Source organism: Plecotus auritus (assembly GCF_963455305.1).
Source record: "Plecotus auritus genome assembly, chromosome: 1".
NCBI classification, from domain to species: domain Eukaryota; kingdom Metazoa; phylum Chordata; class Mammalia; order Chiroptera; family Vespertilionidae; genus Plecotus; species Plecotus auritus.
Window position 1 is genome coordinate 64,558,380 of NC_137770.1, and position 17,504 is coordinate 64,575,883.

At 37.6% G+C, this 17,504-nt stretch overlaps 1 protein-coding gene across 1 annotated transcript in view; it reads left to right on the forward strand.

Moving 5' to 3' along the window:
- Nucleotides 1-17,504, forward strand: part of FAM227B (family with sequence similarity 227 member B) — a gene marked incomplete at its 5' end in the record, with an annotated part of 208,610 nt that overhangs the window by 44,231 nt on the left and 146,875 nt on the right.

Here is a 17,504-nt window from a genome sequence, read left to right on the forward strand (position 1 = left end):
TCCGAAAGCTACTCTTCGGTTAATTTCTGTTTCTAAAATTAATGAATTACTGCTCTTGGGATTTGTGCAGTCATTTTCCCCACTCTTATCCTCATAGATATCATCCTCTCTGATTTCCATCTTTTAGTAGTTACATGAAATTTCTTGCTTGCTGTTGCCAAGGGTTTTTCCAGAATTTCATACATAGTTGCTTTGAATGGTGAGGTACTTTACTATCTTGACCTACTCTTGCATATCTGTGTTTACTCCCAGTCTGACAGGTGAATAACAACTTGGCTGAACATAAAATTGGGGGTTTGAAGGAACTCTTTATTCTGTTAAAATTTTAACTTACAGAAAGTGATAAGAATAGAATAAGGAACTTCTATATATCCCTGATCCATCAACTGCTTAAATTTTACCCTATTTATGTTATCATGCTTTCTTATTTTTTTCATATAGCATTGAAAGCTATAAATTTCTCTAAACACTGTTTTAGCAACATTGTACAATTTAGATATGTTGCATTTTCATTATCATTTAATTTAAAATACATTCTAATTTTCAGTATAAATTCTATTTTGACCCTTGGGTTATTTGGAGATGTATTGCTTAATTTCCAAATATTTGGGGATTTTCTAGATATCTTACAGTTACTTAATTCTAATTTAAAATATACTCTATATGATCTTTTGCAATATATTGGTACTTGCTTTATGTTACCGTGCATGGCCTATCTGGATAATTTCATGTGCACTTGAGGAGAATGTACATTCTGTAGTGGTTTTATAAATCTTAATTAGATCAAGGTGTTTGATAGTATTATTCAGATCTTCTATATCAAGTGTTAGCAAATTATATCCTGTGGACTGAATCTGGCCTATAGCCTGTTTCATGTCCTGTGAGCTAAGAATGACTTTTACATTTTTAAGAGTTGTAAAAAGAAAAAGAATATACCACAGAGACCACATGTGGTCCACAAAGCCTAAAATATTGACTTATCTGTCCCTTAACAGAAAAAGTTTGCTAACTCTGGTTCTGTCTCCTTACTGATATTTTAAATACTTATTCTATTAATTAGTGAGAAAGGATATTAAAATCTCCAACTCTAATTTGGAATTATTTATTTCTCCACTTGATTCTTTTGATTTTTGCTTTATCTGTTCTTTAAGTTATTAGGCACATACTCATTATTATAATACTTCCCTTTAATCATTTTGAAATTTTCTGTCATATCTATGATAATTCTCCTTGTCTTGAATTCTATCTAGTTTGATATAATAGAGCAAACTCAGCTTTCATACGCTTATGGTTTGTATGGTGTATCTTTTCCTATCATTTACTTACAACCTATTTTTGTTTTTGTGTTTAAAGTGCATTTCTTGTAGAGAGCCTTTAGTTGAGTTTTGTTTTTTTATTTAGTCTGACAATCTCTTCCTTTTAATTGGAGTGCTTACTTCATTTACATTCACAATAACTGTAGATTTATTTTTACCATGTTCCTCTCTTTTTTCAGTTTTACCTCTCCTGATATCTGTTCTTCCGTTTTCCCTTTACTATCTTCTTTTGGTTAATTAAATATTTTTAGTATTCGACTTTATTTCCTCTATTACTTATTTGCCTGTATCTCTTTCTAAGTTTTGAGGTTGCCTTAATGATTACCAAATGCATCCTTAAATTATCAAAATACTACTTAAAGTTAATATTGTCCTACTTCACTAGAAATATAGGAACTATATGTAGAGTGGAGTGAAAAAATGGGACAAAAAGATGGGACAATTGAAGGGCTCCCTCATTTGTTTCTCTTCTCTTTGGGTTTACTTTCCTATGCTGCCTGTTGTCCAACACATGAAAACCATTGTTTCATTTATTTTTCTAATTTTTTAGTTGTTTAAGAAAGTAAATCCAGTGCCTGTTACTTCATCATAGTTAGAAGGAGAAGTGATTATATGTATTTTTAAAAGATTAAGAGAAGGTTTAAAAGTAGCTTTCTATATTTATTCACATATTTATCATTCCTGGTTCCTCATTCCTTGCTATAAATTTGAATTACCATCTGTTATCATTTCCCTTCAGCCTAAAAAACGGCCTTTTGACAGTCTTCATAGTTCAGTTCTGCTAGCAATGAATTTTCTCAAGTTTATGTATCTAAAAATAATGTTCATTTTGCCTTACTTTTAAAGGATATTTTTGCTGGATATAAAATTATGAGCACTTTTTTTTTTTTGCCTTTCAGCAAGATATTGTTCTGTTGTGTTCTATTTTGTATTATTTCAAGTGAGAAGTCAGACACTATTCTTGTCATTTCCACTATGTCTAGATCAGAAGCATCCTATATAATAAGAAAGGAATATGCTAATTAGCCTCAGGGCGTAACGACCGACTGCATAATGACCGGATCATGAATCAGCAGGAGGTGGGGCAGTGAGCTACAAGCGGGGGGCGGAGAGCTACAGGAGGGGGCAGGGCAGCAAGCCATGAGGGGGGGGGGGCAAGGGGGAGGGGGGAGAGGTGGGGGGGAGTTACAGGAGGGTGGGGCAGTGGGCAGAGAGCTACAGGAGGGAGACAGCAACCTACTGGCACATGGATTCATGTGCAGGGCTACTAGTTTTCTATAAAGGGCCAAAGAGTAAATATTTTAGATTAGTTGGATACACTTGGTCTCTGTCACCTAATATTTTTTTTAAAACTCTTTAAAAATATATTTTAAAAAAACATTCTTAGGTTGGAAGCTACATGAAAAATAGATCATGAGCTGGATTGGACCTGCAGGCTGTAGTTTGTTGATTCCTACTAGATGTAATATGCTTTCTTCCCTCTAACTATTGTTAACATTTTTCTCTTTATTCTTCATATTTAGTAAGTTGTCCATGATGTGCTGATGTACTTTTTTTGTGTTCATCCTCCTTGGGGTTTCTTAAACTTGTAGTTTGATGTCTTTCACCAAATTTCGGGATTTTTTGCCATTATTTTTTTCAAATCCTGTTCTATTTCTCTCTGGGACTCCAATTTACATGTATCATATTGCTTAATATTGTCCACAGCTCACTGAGATTTTGTTATTTTTTTCAACCTTTTGTTCCTCTGTGTTCTTTAGAAAACACAATTTCTATTTATTTCATTTTAAGTTCACTTATTTTTCCCCCCATGATTTACAGTCTACTCTTAAACCCAATAAATGAATATTTTATTTCATACATTGTACTTTTCAGTTAAGAATTTTCATTTGGTCTTTTTTTATAGTTACCATTTTTATTCTGAGGTTCTCTTCAGACCATATTTTCCTTTAAGTCCTCAAACATATTTAAAATAGCTACTTTAAAATTATTTTCTGATAATTCCAATATTTGGATAACATTGAGATGGATTTCTATTGGCTATTTTTTCTTGACTCTGAGTCACAATTTCTTGTTTCTTTTCATAATTTCTTATGTTTTCTGAGAATTTTGAATGATACTTTGAAGAGACTGGGTTCTGTTACATTCCACTGAACAATAGTAATTTTTGTTCAAGCAGCCAATTACTTCAGCTGGACTCAAAGTCCAAGACTATGTCTTCTGTGGTGGTAAGCCACTGAAATCTCCACTCAGCACTTTAGTTATCCAGCTATTTCTTTTCACCTTTCCACCCTATTGCTCTCCCTCTACCCAATGCATGAGTAATTCAGACAATAGCCAGAGGTTTGAATAGAGCTTATAATATGCAGATATGGTGCTTCCCTTCTGCAGCCCTTTTCTTTCCATGATTTCTAACAGTTCCTCATTTTTCAGTCCTCTGGCAGTCTTAAATGAATAATATTTCCACGTAACTCCTAAAATCAGGAATATTTCTACCTTCTGTTTGCATTCCATCTACTTATATGCCACATAGACTAAGTGCTGAAGCTGCATGAACACAAATTGTATTTATCACATGTTGCTTTCCTCTTCAAAGGTTCGATTCCTTTCCAGTTTATGATGACTTTTGGTATTTTCTGGTATATTCAAATTATTTTCTTTAATATTTTCAAAATTTTATAACTTTTACCTATTGGAAAGTCAGGCTGATGTACATTAAATATTTTATTTAAATATTGAGCTCATTTTCAAATTTAAATATTAAATTCTCAAACTAGAGATGTTACTTCATTATCTTCTATTACTTAGTCTGGTAAAAAAGAAAAGTATTAAACCAACCTATTTTTATTTCCTTTACAGTTAATTTGTGGAATTTTATTTTTTACTTTTGCTTTTTTTTTTTTTTTTTTTTTTTGGTTCAGATGTTTCCAGGATTTTTTTTTAATTAAAAAGACAATAACATTTTGTTTTGGCACTTGTTCAGTATTTCACAGATCCTCAAGTTTTGAGGTGGGTTAAATATTAGCATTGTATTTTACAAATGAAAACTCAGGCAGAGGTTATGTCATTTGTCGCAAACCATAGGAGGAGTCCTATCATGGTCAAGAATAACATGGTCTCTCTGATATTTCAAATTAATCTCTGATGCATAGATTTAATGGTGATAGCTTGCACATATTCATTTTAAAAGACTAGATGTTACAGAAATTCTACTTTGGGTTATTTTGTAATTCTTTTTATTTTCTTTTAAAACATGGAATGCTTCATGAATTTGCATGTTATCCTTGCACAGGGACCATGCTGATCTCTGTATTGTTCCAATTTTAGTGTATGTGCACCAAAGCGAGCACTATTTTGTAATTCTTAAATCCATCCCTCAATAATTATACGTATTGTGGAATAACGTACTTATTCCCATTTCTTAAAATTGCAAATTAACACATTACTGATTTTGTTCTTTTCCGGTTTTGGGGGTTGGTAGAGCAGAAAGATAACCAGTGAGCTTTTCTCAGAGCATTAGGCTGTCGTTAAGAGCAGGCACTATATTCATGGCACCATATATGATGATTTAGCTCTCGATTCCAATAATTATAGGCTGTTGTTGTTCCTTGTGATTAAGCCCCTATTTAGGGTAATAGGAAAGCAGGTATACAAATGGAGCCAATACCAGAAAAGATGCCTGTATCTAGGATTTTTAATTGGATTTTAAAATTGAAAAATGTCACCAAAATGTATTTTGATATTACTGGTAAGAACAATTTCTCTAAGTTTTAGCCAATGCCAAAATTTAGTTAGAATTCTTGGATATCCCTAAGCTTCATTGTTTCAGAATTTACCAGGCAACTGGAAAATACCAACAAGCACTTGGAGATTCAGGAAAAACCCTTTATTTGCAGATGTACTGGTACAGTGACTCAGGGGAGTCAGTTTTCCAAAGCCTGAGTGATGAATATGGAGGAAGCCTTCCTTTTATATCAAGCTTCTGGAGTTTTTCACAGACTTTGCAGTCCCTCTGTGGGTTGGGATGGGGGAAGTGAGATTACACCCAAAGGCCTGGCCTGGCTGGCACCAGCACTGACAACCCCTCCAGGGGTTGTGTATGGTTAATGGTTTAGGGCCTCTGTAAACTGGGAGTATTCTGGGAAACAGGTTCTGCAGAGCAGCTTCTATTCCCCTTCATCATCACAGGCCTAGTAAATGTCTTAGCTAAATATTTCAAGTGAGACAGAAACTTACATGGCCAGACTGAAGATAGAGAAAATTATCACTGTTTTAGATATTTAAGAAACAAGTTTCTTTCTACCAGTGGAAGGTATCTCTGATGTTAAGGAAATAAAATCTCTAGAAAAAGGCTTCTTATCCTGTTTTCACATGGTATACTATGATAGACTAAATGTCTTCCGTTGCAACATAAAATCTGAATATATATAGAGATCAATTAATTAAATAAGTGAAAAGCCATTACAAGCTATTCATTCACCAAATGTTGCATAAACCAAGAATAGTTTTCTATTAAAAGGGGTGAAAAATGAGATGGCTCTGGAAGTTAGGCACAAAACAACCAGTCCCTAGGAAAGACCACAGTTTTCTACATCATGTTTTAGCCCTGTCAGGGGCTTATAATTCCACCAGGTGCTCCTGGACTATAGAGGCAAAAGTGACCGCGAACGAAGGGCTTCTCATTGGATTCCCAACATTTCAATGCAGCTTTTGCTTTTCAAGTAAGTTTCTGCCAGTGGGATGGGGATCTCTCAAGACCTCCTCTTATGTACTTTCCAATATGGTAAAGTATATTTATTATTAAAGTCCTTGAAAATTTGGTCCAATTTCATAGGTTTCAGATATATGTCAATTTTTATGTTTATCTTCTGGTGCTGATACATATATTTCTATTTATATTTTACAGTTTTTTAACTGAGAGCTAGGAGATTAAAGTGGCTATGTTTATCTTGCTACCTTACACAAGGGTATCCTTTTAGGTTTGTTTTTATTACAGTGGAACCTTCATTCTTGACCTAATTTGTTCCAGAAGACTATTCAAGAAGTGATTTGTTCGAAAACCAAATCAATTTTTTTCCATTAGAAATAATTTAAATTGAATTAATGCATTCCAGACCCCAATGATTCCCTCTTTTAACCTTTCTATTTATATACAGTACATGTCTAATGTACTGTTTAATCTATAAACTAACACTTCTTTTCTTAAATTTATCGGACCACATCCTACAAGCCTTAAACAAATTACTTTCAGCACTGTTCCAGGGGTGTCTTTCAGGAAGTCAGTATGCGGCACCTTCCCTTCTGCACATATCACTGCCTCGGAAATGCTAACTGCTTTTCATTTATCCAAATCAAAAATAGTTTTTCTACCTCTTCAATGGCCTGTGATCATTGTTTCTTTCATACCCTTAGCAACATTAGCACTCGTGATGTTTTATGTTTAAAAGTGTGCTAATTGTCCATTTTGTCAGAAAAAAAAAATATTCATAGCACAATTTCCTGAGATGTTAACAACTCAGGTTTAGCAGTAAACTGACTGGCATTTTCTCCTTTGTTTGTGGCCTGAGAGAGATACTTTTTGTCATGATACTTTTTATCAGCATGAAAGGGTTGTCAAATCCAGAACCAAAGCTTGTTCAACAACCAAGACATTTTTTCTGTGAACAACTTGGTCAAGAACCAAATTGTTCAAGATAAGAGACATTTGAGAACCGAGTTTTGACTATGTTATATTTTATTCAAACCTGCAGGAAAGTATAGAGACTATGTCTCACATGTAACAACTATTTGCATTTTGCCACACTTTCTTTTAACACCTTTTATTTACAGCTCTTTTGTACCATCCCTAAGTCAGTCCCCCATTCCCAGAGGTAATGACTATATTGAAGTTTGTGGGCATTCTTTTTTTCTATACCATATAATATTGTTTTTAAGTTTTTTACATAAATAACATATGAGACTGTTTTACATTTTAATATTAAACTATAATCAATATTCAATCATTTAAAATAATAATATACTACTCAATAATTTTGAATACCAAGAGAACATAGTCAAGTTACTCCATAGACTATTTTTCTCTTCTAGGAAATACTACTTAGGCCTTTTATCTCAATTATATTTGTTCAAAATACTCCTTATTTACATGTCATTTCATGGTAGTCCAGTTTTTTTTGTGTGTTTTTTTCAGAAGTGATTATTATTTCAGTATCCATTGTCTGCAATCTAAAATGAAGAATTTTTCTAGGTGGTGCACTAACATGCTTGAAATAAATTTAATACTGTACTTATAAAAAAAGATCATTTTTATTTAAAAAATATAGGAATTATATTTGCTTCTAATACATTTGATTTTTATATTAATGGAATTTTTTTATAAAATGTATCAGATTTTATTTACACAAATATTTAAAAATATTTTCTATTTGACTCAAAAATATGACTATATTTTTCTATTTTTTTGGTGAGGTCACCTTAGTCTGGAGGGCAGGTTAGAGGTTTAATGAATATTTCTTTTCAGATGCTGCTCATATTTAAATTTTAATAATGTTTAACTTGGGGAAATCTTCAGTTTAAAGCATACACTTGAAAAATGTGTTAACTTAATAAAACCTTATTAGTAATATTCCTATGTGGCAGGTCAGTTTATTACTATTTATAAAATGAAACAACATAATATAATTTAGTAACATAACTGGTAAGTGGTGGATATGAATTCAAAGCCAGCAAATTCTGTCCTTAGAGTCTGAACTCTTAACCACTTCTCATACTGCTTGCCTCTCAGTCATTTAATTTTATAGGCTTGTAAGTATGTTAAGGCTTAAAATTTTCAACATGGGATGAGTTGCAACTTATGAGAATTATCATGGCCTCAGTCCTTCATTCATGACTAATGTGAGTTTTCAGATCCTTTCCTGGGATCAAATTTTAATAGGTGAGACTGAAGGAGGAAGGATGTTAATAAAAGTGCCAAAAAGGTAGAAGACTAGGGGTGGGAGTGGGGGAACTCACTTGTTTCCCAATTTTATATATGGAGTACTCTAGAAATAGTGAGCAATGTTTAGAGAATTGAAAAAACCTACACTCTGAGTCTAAAGTGGTCCAGAGGTACAAGACAGCAAAGGGTTGGAATTTTAATCCTCTTAAAGATACTGAGCCTCATTGGGGAAGCACAGGTCTGCTACACACCATCTTTTTTTGCTGGGAAACTAAAATGGCAGTTATACCATTTCAAAAAGGCAAGGATTACTTACTAAGGTTTTTTCTGTAAACTTCTGCTTAAATTGTGACTACTGGGAACTCTGTTTAAGGTAGAAGTTCATTCAAATCTATGTGTTTATTTGAGCTTTGGGCCTCATATTTTTCTAGAGCCCTAGCCTACTTTTAAAGCTACCTTCAGACTTTTATATTAGTAGTCAGTGATTGCCTCTCCTCCACATAGTGATTCAGAGATTCAGGTTATTCCCTTCTGGGGTCAGCATCCTACAGAACCCCATAGTTATTAAAAGCAAGCTGCATCAGGAGAATAAAAGGGATGGGTGTATACTCTAAAAAGTCTTGGCTCAGAAGTTACCTCCATTTCTTAAAATCGCATACCATTAGTGAGAATAAGCCATGGCTATACCTAGATGTAAGGAGGGCTGGCAAATAAAACCTGTGGCTGTGAAGCCACTACATAGTGACAACTCTACACCATGGGAGGGGGAGCACACATTTTTTTTTGTTTTTGTTTTTTAAAATATATTTTATTGATTTTAGAGAGGAGGGAAGAGGGAGAGAGAGATAGAAACATCAATGATGAGAGAGAATCATTGATTGGCTGCCTCCTGCACGCCCCCTACTGGGGATCGAGCCCTCAACCCAGGCATGTGCCCTTGGCCGGAATTGAACCTGGGACCTTTCAGTCCGCAGGCTGATGCTCTATCCATTGAGCCAAACCAGCTAGGGCGGGAGCACACATTTTGGAGGACTGAGTGTCTTCAGTTAAAGAAGAATGCAGTGATCTTTACGTATGAAGTGCTTTTGCTATGGCCAGTAATAACATCTGAGCTGTCAAACAGAAATTTTGGAGAATTTGCATCCGCCACTATGACCTTGACAGTTTTTCAATACTTAAAGACTTCCCTGGTAAGTCAGTGGTGATATTAACAAATATGAATTTTTGATATTGTATAAAGTGTGTCAACATTTAGATCTGCATAACTCACTGGACCAATATTTTCCAAATGACCAATGCATTATATTAAAAACTAGAGGCCCGGTGCACGAAAATTTGTGCACTGGGGTGCGGAGGGGGTCTCTCAGCCTGGCCTGCCCCCTCTCACAGTCCGGGAGCCCTCAGGGGATGTCCTACTGATGGCTTAGGCCTGATGGGGAGCAGTCCTAAGCCACAGTCTGGCCTCCCTCTGCGGGAGGCGACCGGGCCGATCAGGGAAAGGTGCCACCCCCATCACCCTGCTGCTGCTGCCACTGCTGGCCACCGCAGCTGCCGGCCCTCCTCGGCTCTTGCAGCCGCTGCGGCTTTGTCCCGAAGGACGTCCGGAAGACATCCGGTCTATCTGGTCTAATTAGCATATTACCCTTTTATTAGTATAGATAATTATACATAGATTTTAAAAAGTGTGACAGCTCAGTGGATTTTAATGTAACAGAGTACACAAAGCACACTGATGTGGTTTTAAGTTCCACAATGCTACCCACCTTTAAGAAACTACAATTTCTCAAGTTCTTGGGTAGTGTCAAAGAATATTCATAATTATATGAAAAGGTTATTAAGATATTCCTTTTTCCAACTACTTATCTGTATTATACTGGATTTTTGTTATATACTTCAAAATATAAAAATAGTTTAAAAATTGTATCATAATAGAAGTAAATATTGGAATCCAGCTGTTTCTACTCTCAGATGTTAGAATTTTTTTTTAATGAGAAACTAAGTTATTCCTCTGAAAATTTCTTCTTGAAAGTAGTTCTTTTTAAAAAATATGCTATTTATGTGAATATGAAATGGATTTATTACTGTTCTTTTTAATGAACTAATAAATAAATGCTTAAGAAATACTAATAGATACAAAAACCAAATAAACAAACATTCTTTAGTGTCTCCAACTATTCTTAAGACTATTCAGTCCTTGAGGTTGAAAAGTTTAAAGACCACTACCCTATAGGAAATTGCTGTGAATGGGCTTGGCCCCTGGCATCTGAGCACTCCCATATCCATATTAACAGTTTTACAGTTTCTTTGTTGCTTATCCCCAAGCTGGACTCAATCATCATTGTGGAGGATCCCCTACATGTAAGACTCAGATAAATTTACTCAGGATATAAATATATTTTGATTTGGAGACTTTTCTACAGATTCTAATATTTCTTTGGGTCTGATATATTTAACTTGCACATAAAAGACTTGAATGTCCTTGAGTGTGTCATAAAACCCCTCTTAGCCTTATTTTTCCACCTGAAATACAAGATAATTAGAATAGATTATTTCTATATTCCCTTTTCCAACATTTTGTTTACTCTATAACTTATATCCATAGGTGCCAATAATCTTCCAAAGTGGTGGTTGACTATTGAAGTGGAATTAGCAAAGAAACTAGTGGCTTACATTTATTACTTTAGCACTGGAGGCCCGGTGCATGAAAATTCATGCACTGGAGTGGGGGGGTCCCTCAGCCTGGCCTGCCCCCTCTCACAGTCTAGGAGCCCTCAGGGGCGGGAGGTGACCCAGTGATCAGGGGAAGGCGACGCCCCATCACACCTCTGCTGCTGCCACTGCCAGCAGCGCAAGCCTCAGCCGGCCCTGGTTACCTGAGCCTTGGGCGGCCCTGGGTGGTTGGGCAGCTGCCATCCAAGGCTTGCCTGCACCTTGGGCCGGCCCTGGGAGCTGGGCAGCCACCATCCGAGGCTTACCTGCACCTCGGACCAGCCCTGGGCGACTGGGGGGCTGAGGGGACTGGGGAACTCCGGAGGCAGGTGCGTGGCTGCCACCCCGGTGGGGCTGAGGGGACTGGGCGCCACCATCTTTGAGGGAGTGGCAGTCAATTAGCATATTCCCTCCTTATTGGCTGTGGGCGCCACCATCTTTTGCGATGGTGTGAGGGTCAATTAGCATATTCCCTCTTTATTAGATAGGATTTTTACCTCTCTATAGTTTTCTCCTTCTCTCTACCTTTGTGTGTATTAATACCTTAATCTGTTTGCTGTAGGAATGCCAAGGCAGGTCAAGAGCAAAACCTGGGTAAAACATAAGTATTTACATGCATGTGTGCATATATGTTTTCAAGGAATAAAATCACTTGTGCTCCATGTATCCTGATGTCTCAGAACTGCCTCTTCTAATCTAAAACATATTTAAAACATTGTTTTTTCTTCTTGACATCTGAGATGCTTACTGTCATGTGGGTTAACTTTTCTCCAGAATTTTAAACTAAGAGAATTTTCTTTTTTTGTTTTTAATGAAGTAAATACAGAGCAGATAGTTAAAATTTGCCTTCCAAACAAAGAGGCATACCTCCCCTTTCAGGATAGGGATGTAAACAGTTATAGAATTCAGTATCTGGAATGACACAGGATTTACAAGCCAGCTCCCCTTAACCAGTGAATTGTTAGATTACTTACAAGACTAAAGTTTTAATGGTCATTCTTATTATGGTACAACACCATATAACCTTTTAAATTCAGATGAGGATCACTTTTAAAAATGTTTTTATACCTGTCCCCTAATTTTTAAACCAAATTTTCCCCCTTTATCTAGACTTTAAGGTTAAAACATTAACATACTCCATGATTTTTAACAAACTATAATCTAAACTACAGGCAATTTTAAAAATCTTTACAATCAGTCAACATGTAGCTTTTAAGTACCCTATGTGCAAATTACTTCAGGTGGTATTGTGGGGAGATGGAAATAAAAAAGAAAGGTAATAGTTACTCACACACAGTACAAGTTTCTATTCAGCAAATGACATGTTCCAAAAATACTTAAAGTATTAGCCAGATGGATGAGCTAGTTAAACTTTAATTTGTACCTCTGTCATTTTGCTAACTCTTCACTGTCACCAATGCTTAGAGACATTTTAAAAATAAACCTTAAAACTTAGAAATAAGGTAGCTTTCTGAAAATTAAGTCAGTAAAAGATTGACATTGTGCTTTTCATTATACATCACTGAAAGAAAACCAAGAAATTTGCATGGTAAAGAGTGAGGAAACTCCCAAGACACTAATAAGATGGCCAGAGATATAGTCCCAATGTGGTACTAATTTAATAAGTTGTATTATTAGTCCCAATAATACAACTATGTGGTACTTATTAAATTAGTACCACATAGTCCCAATGTGGTACTAATTTAATAAGTTGTATTATTGTATTGTTGTTGGTTGTATTTTATATTATATGGAGAAAGATTGTATGAACACAAGTGGGGAAAACAACATGTGGCATAGGATAGAGGAAGCCCAAAGAAACAGGAACTGGCATTGTTTTTACAGAACTATCCAGATTTGATCATTGTGAATTAGGTTTCATAATAATTTGATTAATATATCTTTTTAAGCCATTTTATCTCTGTGTGCTTTAATGTCATGCTCACCAAGCAATTTTCTAATTACTTATTTAGCTTTTAAGATAATTTTCCATGGTCTGCCATAGGGTGACCTGCAAATCCCTGCCCCAGATATGTTGGTCCTTGATTGGTAACAGTGGTCAGAGGTGCTGGATGGCATGAAAAGCAATGGTTTTTCATCTATATTATAAAAGCAAGCGCCCTAATGCCCTCACACTGCACCAACCAAATGGCGGGTGGGCGGGGCTGCAAGTGCAGCAAGGCACATGCCGCTGGGCAGGCTGGAGGTGCATTGATGGGTCTTGTGGTGGGTGGGGCAGGGTGGGGCACGAGCTACTAGCGGCGATGGGTGGAGGGACCAGCTGAGGCAAGCTGCAGCGAGCTACTCGCACATGGATTCATGCACAGGGCCCCTAGTCTATATAATAAAGATGTGATATGCAAATTGACCATCACTCCAACACACAAGATGGCCGCCTGCAATTGGTCAAAGATGATCACCCCCATGTGGACACAAGATGGCTGCCACAAGCTGGATGGCAGGGGAGGACAGTTGGGAGGGACCAGGCCTGCAAGGGAGGGCAGTAGGGGGCATCAGGCCTGCAGGGGAGGGCAGTTAGGGGTGACTGGGCTGGCAGAAGAGGGCAGTTTGGGGTGACCAGGCCGGCAGGGGAGGGCAGTTGGGGGCAACCAGGCCTGTAGGGGAGGACAGTTAGGGGTGACCAGGCCTGCAGGGGAGGGTAGTTGGGGGTGACCAGGCTGGCAGGAGATGGCAGGTAGGAGTGACCAGGCTGGCAGGAGAGGGCAGTTAGGAGTGACCAGGCTGGCAGGGGAGGGCAGTTAGGGGGGACCAGGCTGGCAAGGGAGGGCAGTTAGGGGGGACCAGGCTGGCAAGGGAGGGAAGTTAGGGGTGACCGGGCCGGCAGGGGAGGGCAGTTGGGGGCAACCAGGCCTGCAGGGGAGGACAGTTAGGGGCAATCGGGCCGGCAGGGGAGCAGTTAGGCATTGATCAGGCTGGCAGGGGAGTGGTTAGGGGGTGATCAGGCTGGCAGGCAGAAGCAGTTAGGGTCAATCAGGCAGGCAGGCAGGTGAGCAGTTGGGAGCCAGCAGTCCTGGATTGTGAGAGGGATGTCCAACTGGGATCGGGCCTAAATGGGCAGACAGACATCCCTCGAGGGGTCCCAGATTGGAGAGGGTGCAGGCTGGGCTGAGCTGGACACACCCCCCATGCACAAATTTCTTGCACCGGGCCTCTAGTTGTATTATAAAATGCTTTAATATACTCTATTGAGTGACATGGAAATAATTCTGAGAGAATCACTAGTTTGAACAAAGCATCTGCATTTGTTTTAATATTGACATAATGCTTTGTAGTTATGTATGCTCATTATTCTGTTCCTTGAACTGGAATTCATTTATCCATTTGTTCACTGAATATTTACTAAGGGCTTAGTTACTATGTGCCAGAGACTGTTAAAGATGCATTGGGATATTCTAGTGAACAAAACATGTAAGATCCTCTCCTTGTAAAACCTATGGCCTGGTGATGAGATAAACACAATGGACTAAGGAAACTTTAAGGTTTGTTGTTGAGCAGTGAGAAGATTGGACAGGTAAGGTAAGAGCCAATTGTATGACAGCTTTGGATGCTATTTTACAGAATTTAAATCCAATAGGAATTAAGAAGCCAATAAGGGTTCTAAAGAGATTCTCCCCTGCCTGCCCTGTTTAGCTAATTGGCTCTCAAATGCGCAGGCACAGTAGAATTTCCTAGGGAGCTTTAAAAATACCATTGCCTGGGTCTTATTCCAGATATACAACTGGCCTGGGGTAGTGCCTCGAAATCATTATTTTTTTTTAATCCCATATAATTCCAGTGTACATCTAGCAATAAAATATTTTTCAAGTCTTTTGGGGTTTTTTTATCCTCAGATGGTCTTGGGCAACTTGTGATTGATTGCTTCCACCATCTAAACTCTCTAAGGCTTGAGGAGTTTCAACTGGCATCTGTGACCTTATTCTCTTGAGGTAGGGTAGTGGAGGGGAGAATTATCTTCAGGTTGGCTCTGAAGGCAGGGTCATTTCCTTCATATGGAGGCAAAGTAATATTGTTAGTTTTTCAGATGTATTAGGACTCTCAGCAGGCACAACTCAAGCTAATAGGCAGTTCAGAACTGTGGTTCAAACCCTTTCTCAGAGAACGGACCACACAGGGAAGGATCAAGAAAGCTACCACATAGAATATACGTACCTACTTCTTCCTCTGCTGAATGGCTCACCACGGAAAGCCATGGATTACTCTTATCAGGCACCAAGGAATCTTGACTGTGGTAGTAGCTGTAAAACCATCCAGTTCACGATTTATGTTAGGTAGCCTTTAAAATGGCCTCAATGATCCCTCCTTTCTAGTAGTTATGCTCAGGTATAATTCCCTCTCCTTGAAGACAGGCAGAAGATTAGTTGTGAAAATACAGAGGCTTCTGTTTGAGGAATACTCTCTCATTCTTTCTGATTCCTTGCTCTGTGGGAACTAGTCCTGCTATGGGGAGGCCCATCATGGGGAAGTGGTGTTGTGAGCCAAGAGTCAGTGAGGATCTAAGGTGTATCCCTCTCCGGGGTGAGCATAGAGATAATAGAAGCCTGCAGGCCTGGCCAACACCTTGATTGCAGCCTTATAGAAACACCTTGTGATTGACCAGTAACCACTCATACTGGTCGTTACATTTTTTAATATCACTCTTATCCAGAGTGAATTTTAGATAACTTTTTGGTTTTCTTTTGCCATGTATCATCTGTTTGTAAAGTTGGACTATGGTAAGGTACAGGATCTCTTGTGACTTTTTCATGCCCAAGTATATGGCACTAGGGTAGTGGTGTAAATGAAACCATGTGATAAAATTTGTACATCTTTCTGGTGGATCATTTTTACTCACTGATGTCACTTTCATATTAAAGCAAACACAAATGTATTATGGAATAAAATGCAAAAATTACATGAGTCTTTTTGTGTCTTTTGTGTGTGACCTTACCAGCCGTGGGCAAACTACGGCCCGTGGGCCGGATCCGGCCAGTTCGGCTGTTCTATCCGGCTCGCGGAGCCGAAAGAGCGGAGGGTTCTCTTGCTCTCCCCTCCGCTCCTTTACTTTGAATTTATATTAGTTCACACAAACACTCCATCCATGCTTTTGTTCTGGCCCTCCGGTCCAGTTTAAGAACCCATTGTGGCCCTCGAGTCAAAAAGTTTGCCCACCCCTGCCTTAGACTCTCATTCTCTGCCTCTATGATTGGCATTTCAGTAGAAAATTGGGACAGGCACTGATGGAAACTGAGAATTCATCTCCAGAACTCTTCTATCAAAGAGTTTTACCAACTCAAAGGCTGATAACAGCTTTTTCATGTGAAAATGTTTTACTTCACTAACTGCATTGAAAGTATTTTCTTTATTAACTTCTTTTGCTAACAATTTATATTCTTTTAGTTTTTTCCTTCCTAATTATTGGAAATATATGTATTTAACCAACAATTCTTTTCAAAGACCATTTTAAAAAAAGATTACTCTGTTTATATGGGTATTTTGCACAATGCTCTCCATTTGTAAACAAATGGGGTACATGTAAGAGTTGAGTAGGAATTAGGATGAGAAATTGCATTACTTCTTTCATCCTTTTGATTGAGATCACAGTATAGACTAATCAATTATATATGAAGTGAATTGTCAAAACACAAGTCATGCATATATACTGGTATGAACATTCAAATATAAATATCCTATCTCAATAGTATTTTTTTAATGAGACCACTAGCTAATAATCCTAATAGTCTAAGAGTAGGAAGCACATGCTAAGTGCCCTAGACTCTTGTGACAGCTCTCTACCTAACCAGGTACGTGACTTTGGATGTATTATAATCTTAATTTCCTGGTCTGCAGATGAATAAGAGGGACTAAGGCCCCTTGTAGTTTTAAGATTCTAGAATTCTAAGCATATGTAACTAGTACAGATTTTCTAAAATTTGCATGATAGATGTAAAAAAGGAGGGGGACAAAAAATTAAAAGTGTTTCTAGAAATGCTCCCAGATTGGAATTACTGCTAAATATTGGTTTGCTTAATTCAACATTGCAATATAATTTGATTGTAACTATAACTTCATAGACAAAGAGTATCTGATCCTAACACACACACACACATACACACTGAGAGGCCAGATTATTATGATCTCTGAACGCATAATAATCTGGCCACTCAGTGTGTGTGTGTGTGTGTGTGTGTGTGTGTGTGTGTGTGTGTATGTGTGTGTGTATATATATATATATTAGAGGCCCGGTGCATGGGTGGGGTCCAGCCAGCCTGGCCAAGGGGAGGGGACATGGATGGTTGGCCAGCCTGCCTGCTGGTCAAACTCCTGGTCAAGGGGACAATTTGCATATTAGCCTTTTATTATGTAGGAGAGATCATAATAATCTGGCCACTTAGTGTATATTTCTGCTTACATATCCATATAATCATGTTTCACCCTGACTTTTACAAATGAAGTAAAATTAGTCTCATTATTAATTTTTTTGATATTCAAACATTGAATCAATGCATATAAAATTTGAGTATGGACAGATATTCTGCTAGGTC